Here is a 21,209-nt window from a genome sequence, read left to right on the forward strand (position 1 = left end):
TCATAGCTCCATGCAAGTCTCAGGACTGTTTCCAAGACATGAATAAAGCCTCGGTTGTTGAAAGGTAGCATGTTCTCAGTTCCTCAGCTGTCTTCATCAGCATGGGACTGCCATGCAGCAGGGATTCTTTATTTAGTTAAAAATGAATCCCCCCGTACTCTTGTAGAAGTTGTCACCATCATAAGAATATAGCAGTTTTATTTGTTACATGGTAAGCAACTCTGAATTCTGAGGCTATTAATTCATTGAGGGAGTGACATCGCAATAAAACAAAATCATAGAAACTCAGCTACTTACAGAGTGCTTAAAGAGTCTTTCATTCACAATTTTTTTAAACATGTAATACATTGATACACATTCAGAGTTAAAAAAAAATTTTCTATCTTCAGGCCTGTCTTAAATAATGTACTTCTGATAATGTCTATGCTCAAAGCCATGCCCTTTTAAAGTTTGCCTTGTTTGTGTATTAAAAATTTAAGTCATGGGGTGTGCAGCATTGCAATTCAGCTTCCTTTTCTATTTAAAGGAAGCTAGAAGAAAAGTGGGGCAGGCACCAGGCTGAAAAGCTTTCAGAAAGCTGCAGCTGCAGCCAACAGCTGAAATTTAAAATCAGCCATTATTTTCTCTTCCAGTCTTGTGAGCTCTGACATGGTTTTCAATACGCCACAAATTTACCCACAGAGACACTATCACTTACAATTTTTTTTTTGTTGAAGGAGCTAAAACAAGAACAATAAACACTTTGCCCCCAACTGCAGAAAGCAGCTTATGTTGCTCCCCAGTAGGACTCTTCATGTGTTGCACAGTACTTTACTAGCAAAGCCCAAGCGTGCTTCTGTCCTAGGGAGAACCTGACACACAAAATTATATGGGTCCAGGAAAGCAGAAACAGAACTCCTGTATCCCCATTTCCCAACCCAGCCAGCAAACAGACAAGTGGTATCCAGCACATACAGTTTGCTTGGATTTCCGCAGGGCATGTAACAAGGTCCCTCGCTAAAGAAACAAAGCCACCTTGGCATAAGGGAAGAGATCCTCCCATGGATAAATAACTGAATAAAGGTAAGATAGACAGAGTAGGAATGAATGGCAATTATCACTGGGGAAGGAGATCACTAAAGGAATCACAGAGGAATTTGCACAGGTCCAGGCAGCTGTTGACATGAGTGATCTGGAAAAGGGGGTATAAAGTGAGGTGATAAAGCCTGCTGAGAACATTGCATTATTCAGTGAAGTAAAGACGAGGGCTGATTATGATGAACAGACTTTATAAGATTCACTGACTAGGCAGTAAGATGACAGATGAAATCCAGTCTAGCTAAATGTAAAGGTGATGCACATTGACTTTGAACAGAGTATTACCACTCAGAAAAGAGAGGTTGGGGTTATAATTATTTTATGAAAATTTCAGCTCAGTATTCATTAGTCATTAAAAAAACAAATAGATGTTAGAAATTGTTAGGAAAAGGACAGTGATCAAGTCAGAAAATATCATGATGCTACTGCACAAATCCATAGCCTACCCACATTTTGAATATTGCACGCAGTTTTAATCCACTCCAGGTCAAAGAAGATATAGCAAAAACAGAAATGTTAAGAAAAAGGCAGTATGGATGATCAAAGCTATGGAACAGTTTCTGTACAAGGAACAACTAAATAATGTAGGACTCTCCGTCCTGAAAACAGATGACTCAAACATATGTTTGAGGTCTACAAACACAAGTGATGTGGAGAGAGTGAGTAGCAAAAGACTGTTCATTGTCTCTTTCAATACGAGATCTAGGGGCATCAAATGAAACAAATATTTCAAAAATACACAGAGGTGAATATTAATTTCACAGAGCACTGTGGAAGTACTGGTAAGCTGTGGAACTTCTTGCTAGAGGACACTGCAGTTGCTGAGTTTATGAGAGTTCCAAATTAATGGAAAAAAATCCTTGAGCACTGGTTTTTTTTTTAAAAAAAGGACACCAGGACACCATCTTTGGTTTCTTTCAAGTAAACTCTTAATCATATATTGCTGGAGGGTGGGAGAATATTTCAGAAGTATCACTATGACTTTCCCTGTTCCTATATTTTCCTTAGGTAACATCATCGTCTGAGGCAGACTGTCAGGCCAGACCTCTTGTCCAACCTGCTATGGCTGTTGTTACTGTCTACAAGGAAGAAGAAGCCACAACACTGACACTAACACTTTTCCATACTTACTAAACATGAAGAAGCATGTACATTACAACAAATAACAGCCTCAAATCTAATCAAAACACTCTGCTGTGTAGTGAGACTTCAACATAAATCTCCTCCTGGAGAGAGGACATGGGAGAGAGCATACCATAAATTAAGTCATATCATCTCATATGCTGTAGAAAGGCACTAAATTTTTGTCTGCACAGTGAGGGAACTGGAAGCTAGAGAATGAATTTGCTGAGCTTCAGCTATGCCACAGTGATACTGCACAACACAACCTAAATCTTACAGGGCACCAGCATCCGAAGCTCTCGATCCTCCCGAAGTGTCAGTAAGCTACTAAACCTTTTGACCAAGTGATCAACGCAGCTCTGAGGGTCTGAGAGCATCTTTTCTCCCTTATTAATCCCCAATACCAAGAGGCCATGTTAAGTGCTATGATACGGGCTGATGCACAGGGTGGCCCCAAACTTCCCTCGTCCTTCCCGTGTTTGTGGGACCCAGCGTAAGGGCAGACAAGGCTGCACAGACCAGTACTCCACTGCGTAGCTTTGGCACCTCGTAACAGTGGGATCATTTGGCAATTTACTCATTTAGAAGCACGAGATCTGAATATTTGTCCACACTATTGCACCCGACCTCTCTACGAAGACTGTTCGGGTGGAGCGAGGCCCCTTGACCTCTATAGGACCTTGCACTGCACACACAGGGACGGGCTGGGGAGCAGCTGTGTATTCTGCATTTGTGCACTGACTTCCCTGAAGTAGATAGATCCATCAGATTCTGCAATGATTTACTTGATTTACTTAGTATATGAGTCTGCATTAACACTAAGGGGGGGGGGGGGAAGGAATTATCTCATTCACTGATTATTTATGCTGCTTTTTCAAAGCTGTTTAAACTGGTTTTTTATGTTTCTTGCTGCACTGTGAGACACAATGAAGGCATCAGATGTTTTGTCCCAGTAGTTCTTTGGAAATTAATTCGCTGTTACTATTTCCTTAGCTTATCAAGATGTCTAACCCACTCCCTGCCTTCCCTTTCCAAGAAAACAGGAGAACTTTTTTTTGTGAGTCAGGAGATTTTTCAAGGGCAAAGAATAATGCACCTTCTATTAAGCCGCTATGCATAGTAAGAAACTTTTTACTAGTAATTTCTTGAGGAATGTTATGACTGGCTGACTTGAAAGTGGCCTATCCAAAATCTCGTTACATTTTCAAGTACTTTAAAAAGCAGCTCTTACTGAATTATCAAAGTTGTAGGAAAGCAATGGCATTTTCATACCTGAGGTTATGTACTTCTGTGTTAACTGCAAGAGTCTATCAGACTGGTATGGAGCATCATGTGCCTGGAACTACAGCAATAACAGCACCATCCAACAGGGCACTATTGGGATATGTTGGAAAAAGACTCTTTACAAACATTGTATTTGTATGATTAAATACTGTTTTCCAGAATTATGCACATATGAAATTACATGCAATGAAGTAGCTCAGTAACTCTTGACCCAGCAAAACTGAACAAGTGATTACAAGAAGCCTGAAAGCTTCTTGGGTGCGGAGCGCACAGGCCACACCACCTTCCACAAGCAATCTGTTACGGCTTATATTGCACCCTCCTGTTTGGCCAGAGCAGCCAAATCTGTGCTCCGCTGGAGATCAGCGCCCCTGAACGCAGACTGGTAGAAGCACCAGTTGTTCTTGAGCTGGTTTACCACCATCTGCAATACTGACAGTGCAAATTAGAAAAAATTAGATCCTAATTTCCCAGCTAATGGGACTTCTCTTTAGATACTGCCTAATAATCCTAGAGTTTCCTTCTTCTGAAGGCAAGGTAACATGTCTCACCTCACCTATCCTTATCTGTCAACAATACAGGCAGGTAACTACTCTAAGCCATTCACCTAATAAACCACAGGGGAACAACAGGAACTTCCAAAAGATTATTCATCCCACTCATTCTAGACACCTATTTTAGGATAGGGTGAATTACTTTCTTGAGGTGTCTCTCCACAGCTGTAAAGCACACACATCAGACTAAATACCCAACTTGTATATGGCTAACATCAGAGGCGATGAATGTCACACACAAGCAGAGCAGACCACTGACTGTTCAGCAGGCAGCTCACCACTGGAGAGAGTGGGGGGGTTTCCCGAAAACATCTGCACAGGTGGCCCTTTCAATGGTATCAAACTTGCTTAATAATTCTGAGTGATATAATAAAATTCAATTTTTATTTGGAAAAACACATACTGTCAACACATGGAAAAAGTCTACCAATGCTCTTAGTAACATTTCCACAACATTTTAGACAGTGGGTGATTCCTGAGTGGACTGTTTTCTCCAGGAGCCAGGCATACATTCAATCCTGAGATACAGGCTTATGCTTCCAATTCTCAGTACGAAGACTTTCCTATTTCTATTTCTGCCCAACATTTTTTGTCATATTGTTTGGCTACCAGCAGACTAGAAAATTAATTTTTTAAGTAATTATTCTCTCTCAAAACAAAACAATCCAACCCAGCACATATCCTAAGGATACTCTCACCATCATAAAATGCAGACTTTACAAGGCTGAGAACTGTCTGTCTTTCTTTACACTACATTTCTGTTTGCAATCCCATACCAGATGGAGTTGTTGCATGTCTTTCTGCCCAGGCTTTGAAGACCAAAGCATGATGCCTGCTCTTAAACCTCTGTCCATAACACTTCATGAATGGTGGTTACTGTGTCAAAAGAGTTGCAAACAGCATTTCCTCCCACACTCCGACCCCAATCCATGTAGACACATCGCAGTATCCACATCGAGCTCTGCTGAGCAATGCAGGAATCTCAGGTCTGTGCAGCAGATGGCATCACATGAAGCAGGTAACACTTCCTCTCTCACAAACCTACACACACAAACCTACACACACAAACCTACACACACACACACACACACACACACACACACAATTTCACTGCATCCTTATCTGTTTCCCCTCTCATCTCTTAGTTTGTCATCATCAATATATTTTGCTGACACAAATATCTGACTTTGTCCCCCTACCACCCCCTCGGGAAAATAAACATAGCAAAGCTACAGTGCTACACAGAGATGGAGGCACAGCAAAAATTTAGAGATTGCAAAGATATTGGTAGCTGGGCAGAATGGGTAGTTGAACTGGCCAGAGGTAGAGAGTTGGGCTGGGTTTTTAGAGAACTGAGAGCAGCTCAGTGGCAGTGTGACTACCTGCAGGGAAAGCAAGCACCCACCTCCTGCAAGCGGTGAAGCTGCCGTCGTTACAGCAGAAGGGCCAGATTAGCAGCGGGGAAAAGGAAATTGCTTCCTGCTTGGCTCCTTTGTTTTAACACTGGTCCTCGCTTTTCACTGTGTGGTAATCAGATGGCTATGCTCAGTGTTCTGCCAATGAAATATATGCAATTTTTACAAAACTAAACAAACAGCTTCCTACCATGGAAAGTCCCAAAGCTCTGAGAAAATAGGTTGGTCTCCACCCATTGTCTGTTTCAAAACTTCCTTTGCAGCTTCAAATTACAGCCTTCTAATGAAAGTAAGGAGAAATCAGCTGAACATAAAAATCAGATTTTGCCAACAGAGATATTAGCAGCATGCAAAACACCACATCTGTTTAAAAAAAAAATCTTCTTTAAATTAGCATTTCCCTCTCATCTGCAATGAAACAAAATAAGCTCAGAAAGAGTTACGGGCAGCAGAAGAATATCTTACTATTTCCCTCAGGCTATGATTAATCATGCAGAAAGATGTGTCCTCAGCTGTATCACAGAATGTCACCTAGGAATCAAACAGAAAGTGTAATGATGTGGCCTGTGAACCTGTGTGCTGCTGCCCTCTCCCGGGCACCTCTTGCCCCACTGCCTCCCACCTGGACCCATCCATAAGCCACAAGGCCCACAGAGATTAGAGCTACGGAAGAGCTGTGATTCATTTTTGAGATATGGTGTATGGTGTCTTATAAAAACGAGTGAAGACAAAGCTGAAAGAAAGGCTTGTGTTGCTTAGCTGGGGTGACAGGCCAGCTGAACCCCGATTCAGTTACTCTGCAACAACAACGGCTCTCCTGAAATTATGGTCACAGATGAAGTTATCCTGGGGACACATAAGACAAGAACTGACTCCAGGTGCCTTGCAGCTAACAGACTGGTAACGCCAAAGGGGAGACACACACAGAGATGCTGGATATCGACAGGCTGCTTCTAGAGAGCTTTCTATGGTTGTATTTATAATACAGCTCTCACATGTCAGAGGATACATAATCAAATTAAAAACAGACAAACAACCAAAACAGAAACATAGCCTGCCACACATCTGGATCCAAAACAAAGTTATTCTCCATAAATGCAAGTCACCCACTGAAAACATGCTAACAGAAATGATTTCTTTGATGTAGTTACTCCTTGTACCAAAGCCTTGCAACACACTCTGAAAGGTCGACATGCTCAGGTCCCATCAGACAGGGAGGAAGTCTCTTGATATTTAAATCTAAGGCCTCTGAAGTCTCATCTAACCGCAACTACTGCTTTAGTTCACTGGAACAAAAGCAATCACACAGGATCAAATGTAGCACTTCATAAATCGAAGACAATATGAGAATTGTCTCATCTCAGCACATAAGCACCCTGTGCAAGGCTAGAGAGCTTATATGATCTGTTCTTGCTGGTCAAAACCATCCCCCTGCCAGCCAGTTCCTGCTTCAGCTTTCTCTTCCCAAGTAAGTCCAAGTAATGTGCTTTGCAAAAACCCAAGCCTGAAGTCACACAGAAGCAGACTGCTAAAGCCAAATCCTCATCGAAGACAGAAGCTCAAATACTTTATCAGACCTGCATAAGAAAAGTAAAAGTTATTCTTAGGTGCTCTGTTTGGGAAACCTCAAATTGTTATCTTCTTGAACACAGATGAGGCAGAAGTTCTCTATAAGACACGCATGAAACAACTTAAAATCTCCAATCTTTCTCTAGCACCTTATTTCTTTTCTGGATTAAGCCTCAGACAGTTCATTGTCATCACAGCCCCTGCGATGACTAGGCCAAAAGAACAGAATCTGCTGCAGGCCAGTATAGTAAGACTGATTAACCACTTAAACTCTACTTAAGATCTCAAAATAGGTCTGAAGTGGAAGATGGTACACTTTGCTCTATAAAAACTCATGACACTTGTTTCTCTGATTACATTTTTGATGCACACCCATTGGTCATTTTTCACGCACAGCTACAATTCCATCAACGCAAACTTATAAAAAAACCCTTCAACTATACTAATTGCTTTCTTTGATTGCTGTGGTTGATGGCTGGTAAAAGATAAACACAAAAACAAAACAAAGTATAACACCAAATATAGGCTGTGAGGCTGGAAAAGTTTTGAACTGCACATATAAAATACCTGCCCATGAGATATTTTGTATTATTTGTTAACATTACTGCATTTTCTTCACAGGGATGGAGTTAGATTTAAACCCAAGAGCATATTAGTGTTGACTACAGAAAGAAATATACCCAAGGAATTTATAGCTGATATGCAAAAAAGCTTAAACTTGGCAAAGTCTTTATACATATTGGATAAAAGACTTAGAAAACAGATGCTCCCTCTTCAAGCAGCCAAGATCTTCTAATATCCCTACAACTTGTTAATCAACTAACATACGGTACCACTTTAGCAAAACACACCATTCTGATTTTACATTTACATGGTCTGTTTCCTACAGAACTATTGTCAAGATGTAGCCATTATTATGTAACCTAGGAATCTTTATTTCTACACTTTAAAATTAATCAATAAGTGCTGCAAAATCATTACCTTAAAATTCTGTTAAGACTTTGACTTAAAGCTCCTGAAAACCCAATACATTCAGGTTTGGGGCAAAGCTAAACTACCAAGCAAGATTCAATGTAGCTTGGCAATGTCAGCATAAGGTGGTCCCCCAAATAAGAATGCAGAACTTTACTAATAGTTATAGCCAGCAGTGTTTTGTTTTGTTTTTTTAACTTTTTAAATGCATATATTAGGTCTTACTGTCTCCTAAAAAGACATCATAATTTATTTACCCACAATGTACTTCTTCTGAACACATATTACATTAAAAAAATGGAAAGATTTTTTTTAAATGAACCCTATGCATTTGTTTAAATTTTAAAACAGTATTGCTATGCTGGCCTAGTCTCTCTCAATCTGTTACCAGCATAATTTACATAACACTCATCTGCTGGGCCCTAATAGTTTCTGACATCCTTATGCAAACTCAGTGCAACTCCATTTGCAGTATCCGCATACCTTGCACAAACACAGTGCCACACAATCTGTGCAACAGGTAGCGATTTTTGCTACTTCACTTCCATATTGTTTATGCTCGGCACAAATCTTTTGGTCTTTCAGCTAAGAAAAAGGGGAAGGAGCAGAATGATGGGACCAGCCAACTCTCCAAAGGCATCTCGCAGACCCTACTTACACGCTGCTATCACAGAGCATCCAAATTCCCACTGCTTCTGCAATAGCAAATTAAACGCAGTGCTTTTTAACGCCAGGTGGGTTTTGTTGCTGTCGCTCTGCTCCCAGTGCGCGCACACTCCGCAGTGCCGTCACCCCCGTGCAGCCCTGCCTGCGCCAGCTCTGGGGCCGGGTGGGAAGTGAGGACTTCAGAGCAAAGCTACGGGCACTGGCTGCTCAGGTCTCGGCAGCAAGCGGCAGGAGTGTTTTGCTGTGTCACCCTGTAGATAAGGTATAGCCAAACAGCTCCGGCCAGAGTTTGGAAGGGACTGACAGTCTCTTCTGGGATATGCAAACTGTAAGCAAGAACAAAGACGTTTGACAGAGAAAGTCCATGAAGCGGTAAAGCCTTTGGAGAAAGCTTAGGGGGGCGTTTATGTTTTATATTTGCTATTTAAATTAAAGATAGATGAGTTTTGAATATATACAGTGTATACACATTCTGCATTTTGAGATGGATAGGAGGGCTTGGCTTTTGGCTGTTCTTAATGCTTTTAACATCAGATACAGATGTAGCACAATTTAAAAAACATTTTCAAAGTACTCTCATATGGAAGCTTGTTTACTAGCACAAGAAGATCGCCTTTCAATTTCAATGATGTTCAGCACTTAGAACAACAATGGTTGCAGTTCTCTTTAAAAGAAGAGGTAACTGTAAAATTGCTGAATACCTGAACTATATTAAAAGCATCTAACATGTTTTATAGACAACATTACCAATTTCCTTTCAGGATTTCTGAAGGCAGGAAAACAAAGAAAGTAAGGAATGTAAACTTCTGAAATTTGTCTAAGATGTAGCCAAAAAGTTGAAATCTGGGCTTTCACTTGCAAGAAAGGCAAAGGCTTTGCTCTTGTCCCTAAGTTACAGCAAAATAAACTGATGTAAAAACATTTAAAAAAGAAAAATTTGCAGCTTTTTCTTTATTAACACTTATCGAGTTTTCTAAATTCACATAGATAGGCTGGAAGACAATCTGACATTCTTAATTTATTCATGATTAAACTTAAAAATATACCATGTATACACCTATACACACAAACACCTAAAGCTACAACTGTACATTTGATAGTGTATTTCTGCCTCTCTATATTCCTCCTCATCAGCTAGATTATAAACTCTATCCAGAGGAACAATAATTTCCTGTACAATATGTGTTATAGCTCTGAATTCTGATCTGGGTTTCAGGGTACTACTCATAAAGTAACAAATGACACTTTAAAATGGATGGCAAAAATCCTCTCTCAGTTAAACATTTAATTTCTATTAAAAAGTAGTCATAATCTTGTGAAACAGATACTTGAATGAAACTAATAAACACAGCACTAATAGTTCTCATTCTGGCATGCACATCTGACAGAAACCTTTAAGAAATCCAGAGGAGATGATACTGCACATGGAAGAGAGAAGTGAAAACAAGTCATACCTGGCCAAGTCACACAGAAGAATATGGGATGGGATGAGACATCCAAAATTGGAACCTGTCTCTTTTTGAAGGCTAACCCATACGTGACAAGGATAGTGAGTGAAGGTGGCACACCTAGGTATACGAGCAGCTTCGCAAGCAAACTAACACCGGCAGCAACATTTTTGGTTTGAAAGGGCTTGCAGGGAATCCCTTGATAAATTATCTGGTGGAGGATGTTTCTTTCATCTCCAGTTTTTTTCTTACTCTACTACTTTCTCTTGAGTTCTGCTGCCCAGGAGTTTAAGAAAGCCCCTCATTTGCTTACCAAGTGTTAAGTTCCTAGAAGCAGCAAAAAGATAACAAATTTGAATTTTCCAGAGTTTCGGGTATGGAGGCTCTGTGTACGAGGCATTTGTCCAACAGCTCCCTAAAAGGGGCCCATAAGCAGCAGCGGTTTCCCAGGCACCAGCATGAAGACAGCTCTCACTCCGAGCGTCCGGCAGCAGACGGGCAGGAACAGGCTGTGCCAGACCTGGCACTTTGCCTCACTTCGTCAAAGTGAGGCACCTTCCTCCCCTAGACAAACCTGCAGGCAGGACGAGCGGGGGCAAAGGGGATCCCACTCCGTGTAGCCCCCCTGGTGCTGCCGGAGCACCCTCGCTGTGCGACGGAGGAACGGCTGCCTGCCAGGCTGTGCAAGTGCCCTCGTCTTGCCCCTGTGCGCTCGCCTACAATCTGCAATGCCACCTGCTTCTGGCATGGCAGCAGGCACTCTGGCATAAAGAAAAGCTTAGTTGTTCCTTGAACACCTCTCTACTTTTGATTAAAGAGAAATGCATCTACACAAACACTTTATTTTAATATGCTTAGTACATCTAGATCTACCCTGGGGGAGGTATAAATTGCCCCGCTATTGATATTTAAACAAGGCCCCTTGATTCTAAATTGTTGATCAAAGTACCCTGAAGCAACCTGAAACATCTGAAAAGATGCACACACTACAGATGCATGGATAGGCAATATTACCTGTCTCTCTTAATCCAAGTTCCTGGATAATGAAAGGTACTGCAAAGGTCTCACAGAGGTACCTTATCAGCTTAGGCTAATGCTTTGTGATACAAATTGTAGCTCACACATTATTGTTTTCTTTTTTCATTAAAAATTTCACCCTTGCCATATCATCAACCTAGTATTTACTAAGTTCAAAGCTATACACAATACCTACAATTCCCCCACCCCTTAAGAAAGAAGATACAACACCTTATGTCTGACATGCAGACAATGTAATTTCCAGATAATATCAAGATACATGAAATCAAAAACTTCAAATAAAATTTCTCACTTACTTAACTATTATCGTTCTCCAGCAAAGCCTTCTGCACCAGCTGTTAGCAACAAGAAGGGAATTTCCTCCTCTTCAAACTATTCTTGAAATAGATTGCAGTAAGTCTTCCTTTCCAATCTAAGCCTTCAATGGCAAAAGGAAGCTACTTTCAATCCACAGGCAGGAACGACCTCACAAACTTAAAAAAACCAAACAACTCCCCTTCTGAAATTTTGGCTACCACTTTATTAAGGTCAGTGCCACCATTTAAGAGGAAAAAAACCCTCTATGAGCTGTTTTAAAAGACTTCCTACTGCAGAAGCCTAAATCATAGCATAATGCTTACTGGCCTTTCCTTTCAAGTCCGGAAAGCTCTTTGTTAAGATTACTTATTTTAAGGAAGTAAGTTTTCACTCACCCAATAGGTGTATTTTTATAAGCCCGTTTTGTAAATAAACCAGCAACACTTTATGGAGGGCAATAGTGGACAGATTGCCTTTGCCCTGAATGTTAAACAAAAACTTCTACAGCAGCCCCACATACCCTGGCAAGATCTGGGAATTCACCCCAAATTATAGGGCCAACAGTCAAAAAGCAACAAAAACAAAAAGGCTCAGATGGTAACAGCTTCCTGACTGAACTTTACTCAAAGCAGCTATCACTAATAGGCAAAGAAAAGGCAAAATGATTACCAAGGGGCTGCATAAATGTTCACTGCACAGCATGCAACAATCTCGTTTCTAAGAACTCAATTAAATGGGAGCCAAATCAATAGCTAAACCATATGCTAGACCCTATGAGATCCGCACTGTCTACAGCAACGATGAAAGATTCACATTTGTCCACTTGTCAGACTGCTCTGTTCAGTAACTGAGAAAACAGGGGTGACTTAAAAAATAAACAGATAAAAGGATACCACCATGTTGATCCCTGTACTGTCCGTCTCCACTTTTTTCCCTCAACCTGGTCCAGATCCCCTTCTCTCTCAAAGGCTGAGTGAGGGGATTTTGCTGAACAGCTCGTAAGGGTCTCCCTTAGAGACCCTCTCTGCTATTCAAGGATCTTGGCAAAGAGAGGCTGGTGCTGGAGCCCCAGCTAAAGCAACCTCAACATCACTTACAATCCTAGGAAGGGTGGAAGGGCAGAGTCATCCTGGCACAGCCCACGCCTTTGCCCTGGGATCTCATAATGAAGGTTGAAAGCTCTGCTGTGCTAGGAGTACGTTGGCCTTGCCGTGACCCTCCCAGGAGTCCTCTGGGGAGACTGTGTAGAAAAAAAATATTTCTCCACAACATTTTCAGCAGGGCTGGATGGGTAATCACATGCATCCTCATTATATCATGCTACTCCTGGATTTACCATTCCTTCACTCTTATCTTTTTCCTACTTTGGCACAGCCTTGAGAAACAGAAACCATGATCAAGTCTTTTAATACTTATGTACAAGACAGAACAGTTGTTAGAGCATCACAGAATTAGCACCTTCTGCAAAAAGCAAGAAATAAAGAAAGTCCTGCAGAAGGATGTACCTTCCCCACCCCAATCAGTTTAGGTCAATCTAATCCATAACCAGGAAGACCTAAGTGCTCTGGATCTCTCTATGGAGGCTGCATTTGCCGTATCAAGAGACCAGACTTCTCGTTCAGGCATTTAAGTTTGATGACCAAAAGCCATCTTCAAGAAAAGCATGTTAAACTGGAATTGATCCCTGACTTAAAGCCTCAGTTTAACAAAAGGGCTTTTCACAATGGAGAAATGCAGAATACGGGCAGATGCTCTACCAGTGCAAAAAGAATGATCACAAACTGAAAACAGAAACTTGGAAAAACAAAGTATGCAGGAAATCCAGAAAGAACAGTGTTGGAGTCAATGTGACAAAGGAAAAGAGCTGAAATTGAAAGATATTCTCTATTGGGAAAAGTATGAAGAAATACAGGGAAAATATTTCCACAAGTTATCTGGCAAAGACATCCTCCATTAAGGAGCAAGGAAATAAAACTGAGCATGCTTCTGGGAGAAACAAAAAAGAGAGCAAAGATAGCTTGAAAGTACATGGCAACCTGCCATCTGATCAGCCGAGACTGCTCCTACCATATGGGCACAAGGTATGGAAATTCATCGATACGCTCAAGTCCTGTTCCGCGTAGACATGTCATTGTACTTTAATTAACATTGGCAATGCTTGAACCTCCCCAAATGTCCGCAAAATGTGTTACACATCTATTCAGTTGATGATGATTTTTATTTCATATGAGAAAAAGGAGTGCTGTCTCAGACTAATTAGATTTCCATACTAAAATCCAGGTTCATCTAAATACCAGACTAAATGCTAACAGATGCTATCTTGATTTTGTATTTAAAATCTAATACAATGGTTCCTAAAGTATGGTCCCAAGATCCACGGGGCCTGCCACAGGTTACACAGGGCTCTCCAAAATTGAAATCTTATTTTACAATGTCCAGAAAGCAGCATCCTAGGGGAATAAAGAGAATATAGTTATTCTTACTACTCCCATTGACTTTGCCCCTGCTTAGAAAAGAGGAGAAAGGATGCTTCCTCAGCTTACCCTGAAACAGGATAGAGATTTCTGGTAAAGGACAACAAATTCCTGGAGCCAGGTAGGGAGGGGAGTCAGCAGTCGCTGTGGCTGTGTGTGAAAGTGAGGTGGTCTGCGACATACAGTTGGACACCTAATACAGAGTGGGAGAATGTCAGAAACCACAGATTCAATAACAGGCTGCATCCAAAGCTTGCTTGAAATTGTTATTTAGCCACGAATAAACTTTCACTGATGCTCTTTACCAGAGCCTCATTTTGTTCATCATGGTATCTGCGCTTATAAAGTTACAGAGGGTTGGTTTGTTGCTGTTTATATTTTATTTTTAATGAAAAGCAGAGGGAGAAAGTAATATATTTGTAAAAAGTTCCAGAAAACTTTCACAGATCCATTTTGTAGAATATGGAATTATTTGCTGTCCATGAACGGGTCTGGGGAGGGGATCTTGGTAATCTCTTATTGTTACAAACACATTCAGATGAGCAGAAAGCAGAACAAAACAAAGCAAAGGATCAAACCCCATGTATACCTGTGCATGGACACTTAACGATGATTTTCAGCTACCTACCTTACCCACAGGTAAATGGACTGCAGCCTTCTCTGGCAGGGAGTCCCCTTGGACACACCAGGACACAGGCAGGGAGCAGCAGACCCTGCGAGCCTCACACCCAGCAGCTCCCACGGAAATTGAGAAGTCCCAGTCTGGCCCTCTGAACCTTGCTAGGTCTCCGCTTTGCCTTATTCCCCTTCCCAGAGCATTAGCGTAACCTGTCTGACAACCTGCCACCGCTATGCATGCACCTTTTGCCACAGCTGATACAGACATATCCTTTGAAGATGTAACCTTGCACTTCTCAGGAATACTCCCATAACTAACCTGTAGTGATGCATTTCATAAGGATCCTCTGCAGAAATAGCCTGTAGATATCACTGCGAAGACCTGTTTCAATGATTCAGACAATTCTTTTTACCTCAACCACACCAGTCTTAAAAAAAATTAATGATTATATTCCCGATTTTGATAATCTTTATGGCATGCACAGCACAAAATTTATACAGATTTAATTCCACCTTCTAGAGGCCCTGAGCCAGATCCGCAAGGAACCCAAGTCATGCCTAAAAGTTAGAGGAGGTACCCAGGCTCTCCCATGTGTAACTTCCAGCTATCCTGCCACTCCTCATCATGCTCACATGCTTTTTGGCTTATGTCTGCTGTGCTCTGGGCCACAGTGGCCCAACTTCAGCAGGAATGGGGGAAGTTATCCCCTTCTGATTAATTTGTAATCCAGCAGCAGGGCACCAGCCTGGCAGTGAGAAGCTGTGGGTGCAAAAAACCTCCATCAAAGGTGAGCCAAGTGACACAATGCTTAAGCTAATGCTGTGGTGAAAGTGCAGGTACCGTTAGCTGTTTGTGGGCACAGGAGTAGATTAAGACAACAGGAAAAGGAGCAGGTGCTCAGATCATACTCTTGGATTTAAGTGACTAAGCCCATTTAAATTGCACCATAGGTGCTATCAGCTATCTTTGATCTCACTGCCTGTGCTCAACTGCTTCGCATCACAAGAGGCCAGTAGTAAATCTGATCGTGAAGACATGGGTATTACTCAGCGCTCGAGATTTAGGATAACAAAGACAACAGAATGTCAATAACGAAGTTCACTCCTATGTTCTGAAAAAGAGGTTTCTAAGATTACAGGTTACTTAGAGTCTTTTTACTTAAATTCTAGCTCTGGTCTGGCTGCATCCCCACAACTGACAAGGGAAAAATACAATCATCATTAAATAGCAGCAAGGAGCTGCACAGCTCTTTGAGGACAACATAAGAAAGTAGAAAGTTTATAACTTAAGAGCCCACTAAAATGGAACAGAGATCTCTACCAGCAAATCAAGGGCAAGCAAAACCAAATGCTGCCTTAGACTGATGAAAGCTGAAGCAGAAAAAAACATGGGAGAGACAAGGGACTGGGAAGCTGATCCATTAAAAAAGTAAAATGAAAATTCATTACAGTGAAAAAGAAGAGCAATCTTACAAGGATACAGGACTATTAGGAGAATATTTCTGTAATGCTTCAATTATTTTACCACATTAATATATTTTATTATAAGTAAGGAACATTGACTGGAATGCTCAGTAATAAATGTATTATCCAAAAATACAAACTACAGATAAAGAAATGGTCACTGAAACTTTAGAAGTATACATACACATTACCTGAATCAGAATCGAAGGCAGAAGAGAGACAAAAAGGGGCCTTTGAAAGATACTAAAGGGCAAGAAACGTGGCCCCTGAAGACATAGAAGAAATAGGGGGAGAAGAAAAAAAAAAAAAAAGGCTCATGCACAGAACTGCAGAATCCTGAGGCAGGAGAGTGGAAGAGTGGAAGAAAGTCTAATTATAATTAAAATTCATATCATAACCCCAGATGTGCCAGGCCTGAAATGGATTAGATTTAGGATTCCTATAGTAAATTCAATCACAGCCTCTTAGGAGAGGGCACAGATCATTGTGGAGAAAAAGGATGTAGTTCCCAAAATAGAGAGCTATTCTGAAACCAGTCAGTGTATGTCAGAGAGGAAAGACAGTCAGGTGAAGCCATCTGACTTAGGGATGCGTGCATGTGCATTGTGCGAGGCACTTGCAGCAACTGGGAGTTTTCAAACGAGACTGACAGACTGAAGGGACGGGCCACCTGAACTGTCCTGCTTACCCAGATGCAAAACCAAATCTGTGTTGACTTACAGTTACAGGGAAGTTTGCACTGCTGTTGCACACATGATAGCAGAGTTGCAAATATTTAGTGCCCAAAGCCGTTAATTTACTTCGTTTGCACTGAAAGACAATCAGAATCAGAAAGTGCATGACTCCATTTATGCTGTCTTCTTTTGCCTTCTTCTATAAAAGTGATAAAAAAGATTGCTCTAAACAGAAATATATTATCAGAGTTTAGAAGCAGAACTCAGAGAAAGCGACTCAAATTTTCATGGGAGCAAAAGTCAACTAGTAAGAACCAAAGGAAGAAGCAGCCACAAACATCTAAAAATAGAAAGTCCAGTAGGAAGTTCCCCTACAGAGATTTAATCTGCTATTGTACTCAGATCCTGGCATTACAACTTTAAGTCTACAAGAAGCTATCATCTTTAATACATCATCTCCTTCCTACTGTTCTTTAAAGCAAAGAAGCTGATTAAACATCCTGCCACACTCTGGTAACCTTAACAATACATTTCTTCATTTCACACTGTTAAAGGTCAGTCACATGTTAAATTGCTCTTCTTTGTGTGAATTTACACTAAGCACAAAACTAAGTCAATAAGGGTTGTACTTTTGGTCTTTCCAACCAACCATGGAAGCACTAAAAAGTACTAGAAGGCATCTTGTTTCAGACATATGTTAAAAAAATACTTCTCACTCTTTTAAAGAGTTTGACTTTACATTTGCTTAGCAAGGCTTCAGATTAACCGGCTTCCTATATTTCATTAGGACAGGAATATCTCTCAAAGCATTAAAAAAGTGAACACCTTTATCCTCATTTGGCAAGCAGATATTCATTTTCATTTTCAAGGTAGGCATTATCGTTTCTTAAAATGTAAGTTTAAAATCCAGAAAAAAAAGTTTTAAGGCTTTTAATGGGAAAATAAAACCAACAATACAAATGTGAAATAGGATGCTAGCATACATTAGCATTCATTTTCTTCAACAGCAAATGCTGCTCAGTATGCAGCTGTTTATGAACAGCTCAATCATCAACTGGAAAAAGGTCATTTCTATACAGCTGCCAAAATTCCACTTGCCAAAAGTGTAAGACTCTTTTATTTTATTTCATGAGAAATACAAGTAGCAGCAAATATAAACCATAGGATCTGCGAAGTGCAGTTTTCAAGATCCTTACTGTTGCTTGATAGTTCTTTAAGGCGTTTGTGCACTTAAGTACACAAGATTTGGGGAACTGGATTGTTTGTGGGTTCATGCAAAACTCTTACCTGGCAATGAGCAAGATCCAGGCAGTACTTCAAGCACCTTCTGAAATCCCTGTGGGGCTTGTGATTGAGCACAGTACTGGATGTTGGGAGATTCAGTTTCTCCCTCTCCACCCTCCCAGCTATGACCTGAACAAGTTGCTTCTAACTCACAACGTCTCACACTTTCATCTGAAAGTAAGGAGTGATTCTTCCCATCACCTCTGTGTGATCAGAGTTAACCACCCCTTCCTTTTGCTGTTCAACATGGATTAAACATCACAGATTCCTACTATGCTCCTTTGTACCTGATACACTCTGAAATGTTTTTCCCCCCAAAATCTTTTAAGAATAATGGTGAATCGCCCTGTATTTTTGCATAATCTCCATGGAGTATATGCAGAATCTGTTTCAGGGATGGAGGTGTTCCTTTCCATGTGCCTAGGCAATAATATGAAAAATTCAACTTAGAATAATAGAATAATTTAGGTTGGAAGGCACCTCTGGAGGCTGTTTAGTCAGTCCCTGCTCAAAGCAGGGCCAAATTCAAAGGTAGAGCAGGCTGCTCAGGGCTGCATCCAGTCAAGTTTCAGCTACCTTCATGGACACAGGTATCTACAGCCTCTCTGGGATGCTGTTCCAGTAATAAACTTCTCTCACTGTGAATTTTTTTCCTCATATCTCATTAGCATTTTCCTTGCTACAAGTTCTGCCCATTGCCTCTTGGCCTTTCCCTGCACACTCGGAGAAGAGTCTGGCCCTGCTTTCTCTATTACTTCCCCATTAGGTCACTACAGACTGCAGTGAGACATTCCCCTTTGTCTGCTCTTCTCCAGGTCAAACAAACCCAGTTCCCTCAGCCTCTCCTCATACATCATGTGCTCCCATACCCTAATCGTCTTAGCAGCCTGTTCCTGCACTCTCTCCAGTTTTCAGTATCTCCTTTGCACTCCTGACACCGTCCTGCTTTAACAGATGCAGAGCACTTGTATGGGGTGCAATGGAGCTCCACGCTAAAGGTCCCCAAATGCTGGACTAGCACTGTCCTCATAGAGACACTGGTCTCCAGTGCAACACAGCTGAGTGGAGACCTACAGGCAGCCTGTAGCAACATGATGCTTTGGCCTTTGGAATTAGTGTGCCTGGCCTTGCTCTGCCTCACAACCATGGTGGAATATAACCATTCCCCGAGACAGACATTTCTTACCAAGAATGTCACAGATCTTCTTCTATTGAAGTTGATGGGAAAACACATGTTTTTTTTAAAGGCATAAGGTTGGAGCCTTTGCTGGGTAATGCTTTTCATGTGTAATGTCAAAGGATGGGTCCCAAACCATACTTTTAATCTCTTCGCTCCCATCTTCATGAAAATAAAAAACAGATATGTAACTTTGCCAGATTGTCATGACAGCATATGGAGTTAAAGAAAAAAGAGAAAAGGGTACCCCCAAGCCTTTCCCTACATAGAGAAACAGGACAGCCACAACCACTTCTACCCTTCCTGAGTACAGGAGACACTTCAAGTGGTGATGGGTAAGTGCTCTTTACATAGCAAGAATGCTAAATTTCTGACTAAGGAAAGGAGCAATGGACAAAACAGCTTTCCAATACGAACAGTAAGTATGAAAACCAAGCTTTCTTCTGAGATGGAAAATCTGGCAGATCTGTGAGTGCAATTCCACACTGCTGCTGTCTGTGCTAACAAGGGATTTGGACTGGACACAGGAGTCCTCCTCCAGCTGTGGACTCCTAAACAAAAACAAGATGCCAAAACTGCAGAGCAGCCCTCCAGCTGGGCAAGTTCACTGGGGAGCTCCAGCAGCCTCCCGCAGCTACGCTTAGCCAGATCTGGCTGCAGCTGAACAACAGGCTCCAGGACTGCAAGGCACTCTGCATTTCTGTGGGTTGAAAGGTATTATATAAATGAAAGCTATTACATATTTTGCAGCACTGCTAGGGTCACTGAATACAACCTGCAGTGTAACAATGGTTAGCGCCTATTCATGCTCTAATCTGATTTCACAGGAATCTGTCAAATTAAGAAGAAAGGAGGAACTGACCTTCACAGCAACCCCCTTCGTTTTATGTACTTTAAGTATAGCGACCTGGATGAGTAAATGGATGGACTCCATGCCACACCAGAGTACATCAGCCATGATCTGCTACCTGGATTACAAATTATCCAAAACCTTTAAACCCTCCCCCTTCCCTTCCCATTAGGCTTTAAACAATAATAGGTACCATGCTTTGGTGCACAGCTAGGCTGTCCCTTCAGTATCTGCGACAGTGAGAAAAGGACAGGCAATTATTTACAGCTATCCACAGTTAATATTGCACACACAACTCCTGATTACAGAAGAAGCATAAACCCCATCCCCATGGAATAAAAAGGCAATGTATCACAATCTGAATATACAATGTATTTCTCACTCATAGTATTTGCATTTACTAACCTTTGAATCAAATAATGCAACATTAATACTCTGTCATCATAGTGCTTTTAAAAAAATTTCCTTTCTTTTTTGTTAGTGTACAAAGGAGAGAGAAAACACTTCTGTGTTGTGAAACAACTGGGACGGATACTGCCAGCACATCAAATCCCTTATTATTTCTCATAAAATACACAGAACTCCTTGAGCACTGTCTCAGTTTCAAACTCAGTTTCATACTATGCAATGCACACATCCACTACCCAGAGAAACTGTGTGCATGTGCACACACACAGCACAAGGGAGGCACCAGCGCAAGCTAATGACACCCCTGACAAATCTCTCCCAGCATTTCAGCATCAGAACAGAAAGACGGTCCACAAGAGATGAAAGCCTACCACCTTCCCAGGTGTAAGAAATGAGGCAAATCAGATGCAGAAGAGACAGATACCTAGGAAACCAAAGTCTGCTTTAGGGGCAGTCACAGCGGCTGGGAAGGCAGGGAGTTGCCTGCACAAGAAGGACTAACCTGCTCTACAGAGTCTTTCATCTCCCAGTTCCACAGTATTTTTCTGTAATGAGGAAGGTTGAACATGGAGAAGTTAGATTTTTTTTTTTGGCCTCCCAAGACATAGTTTTATGAATGTTAACCTGGCCTAAGGTGGTATTGTCACCGAAAGAAGACATCCCTCCTTCCCTCAGCCCCTCACTCCCAGGCCCCTTTCCCACGCTAGCACAAACGTTGGTGCAGCCACACACTGCACCAGGTCAGGCAACTGATCTCTGTTAAACCTACTGTGTTCTTAAAAACTGTTATTTTACTTTTTTTCTGGGTTGGAAGTTTC

At 41.4% G+C, this 21,209-nt stretch overlaps 1 protein-coding gene across 10 annotated transcripts in view; it reads right to left on the reverse strand.

Moving 5' to 3' along the window:
* The window catches only part of KIAA1217 (KIAA1217 ortholog), a 354,487-nt gene that overhangs the window by 195,132 nt on the left and 138,146 nt on the right, over nt 1-21,209 (reverse strand). Inside the window, exon 1 of one of the 10 annotated variants that reach the window (XM_064505927.1) lies at nt 11,442-11,460. The exons of the other annotated variants lie outside the window; for them this stretch is intronic. The gene's annotated coding sequence lies outside the window, so the exon portion shown is untranslated. Of the gene's footprint in view, nt 1-11,441; nt 11,461-21,209 lie in introns of those variants that run through there. 10 annotated transcript variants of the gene reach the window in all.

This window comes from Dromaius novaehollandiae, chromosome 2 (genome assembly GCF_036370855.1).
Source record: "Dromaius novaehollandiae isolate bDroNov1 chromosome 2, bDroNov1.hap1, whole genome shotgun sequence".
NCBI lineage: Eukaryota > Metazoa > Chordata > Aves > Casuariiformes > Dromaiidae > Dromaius > Dromaius novaehollandiae.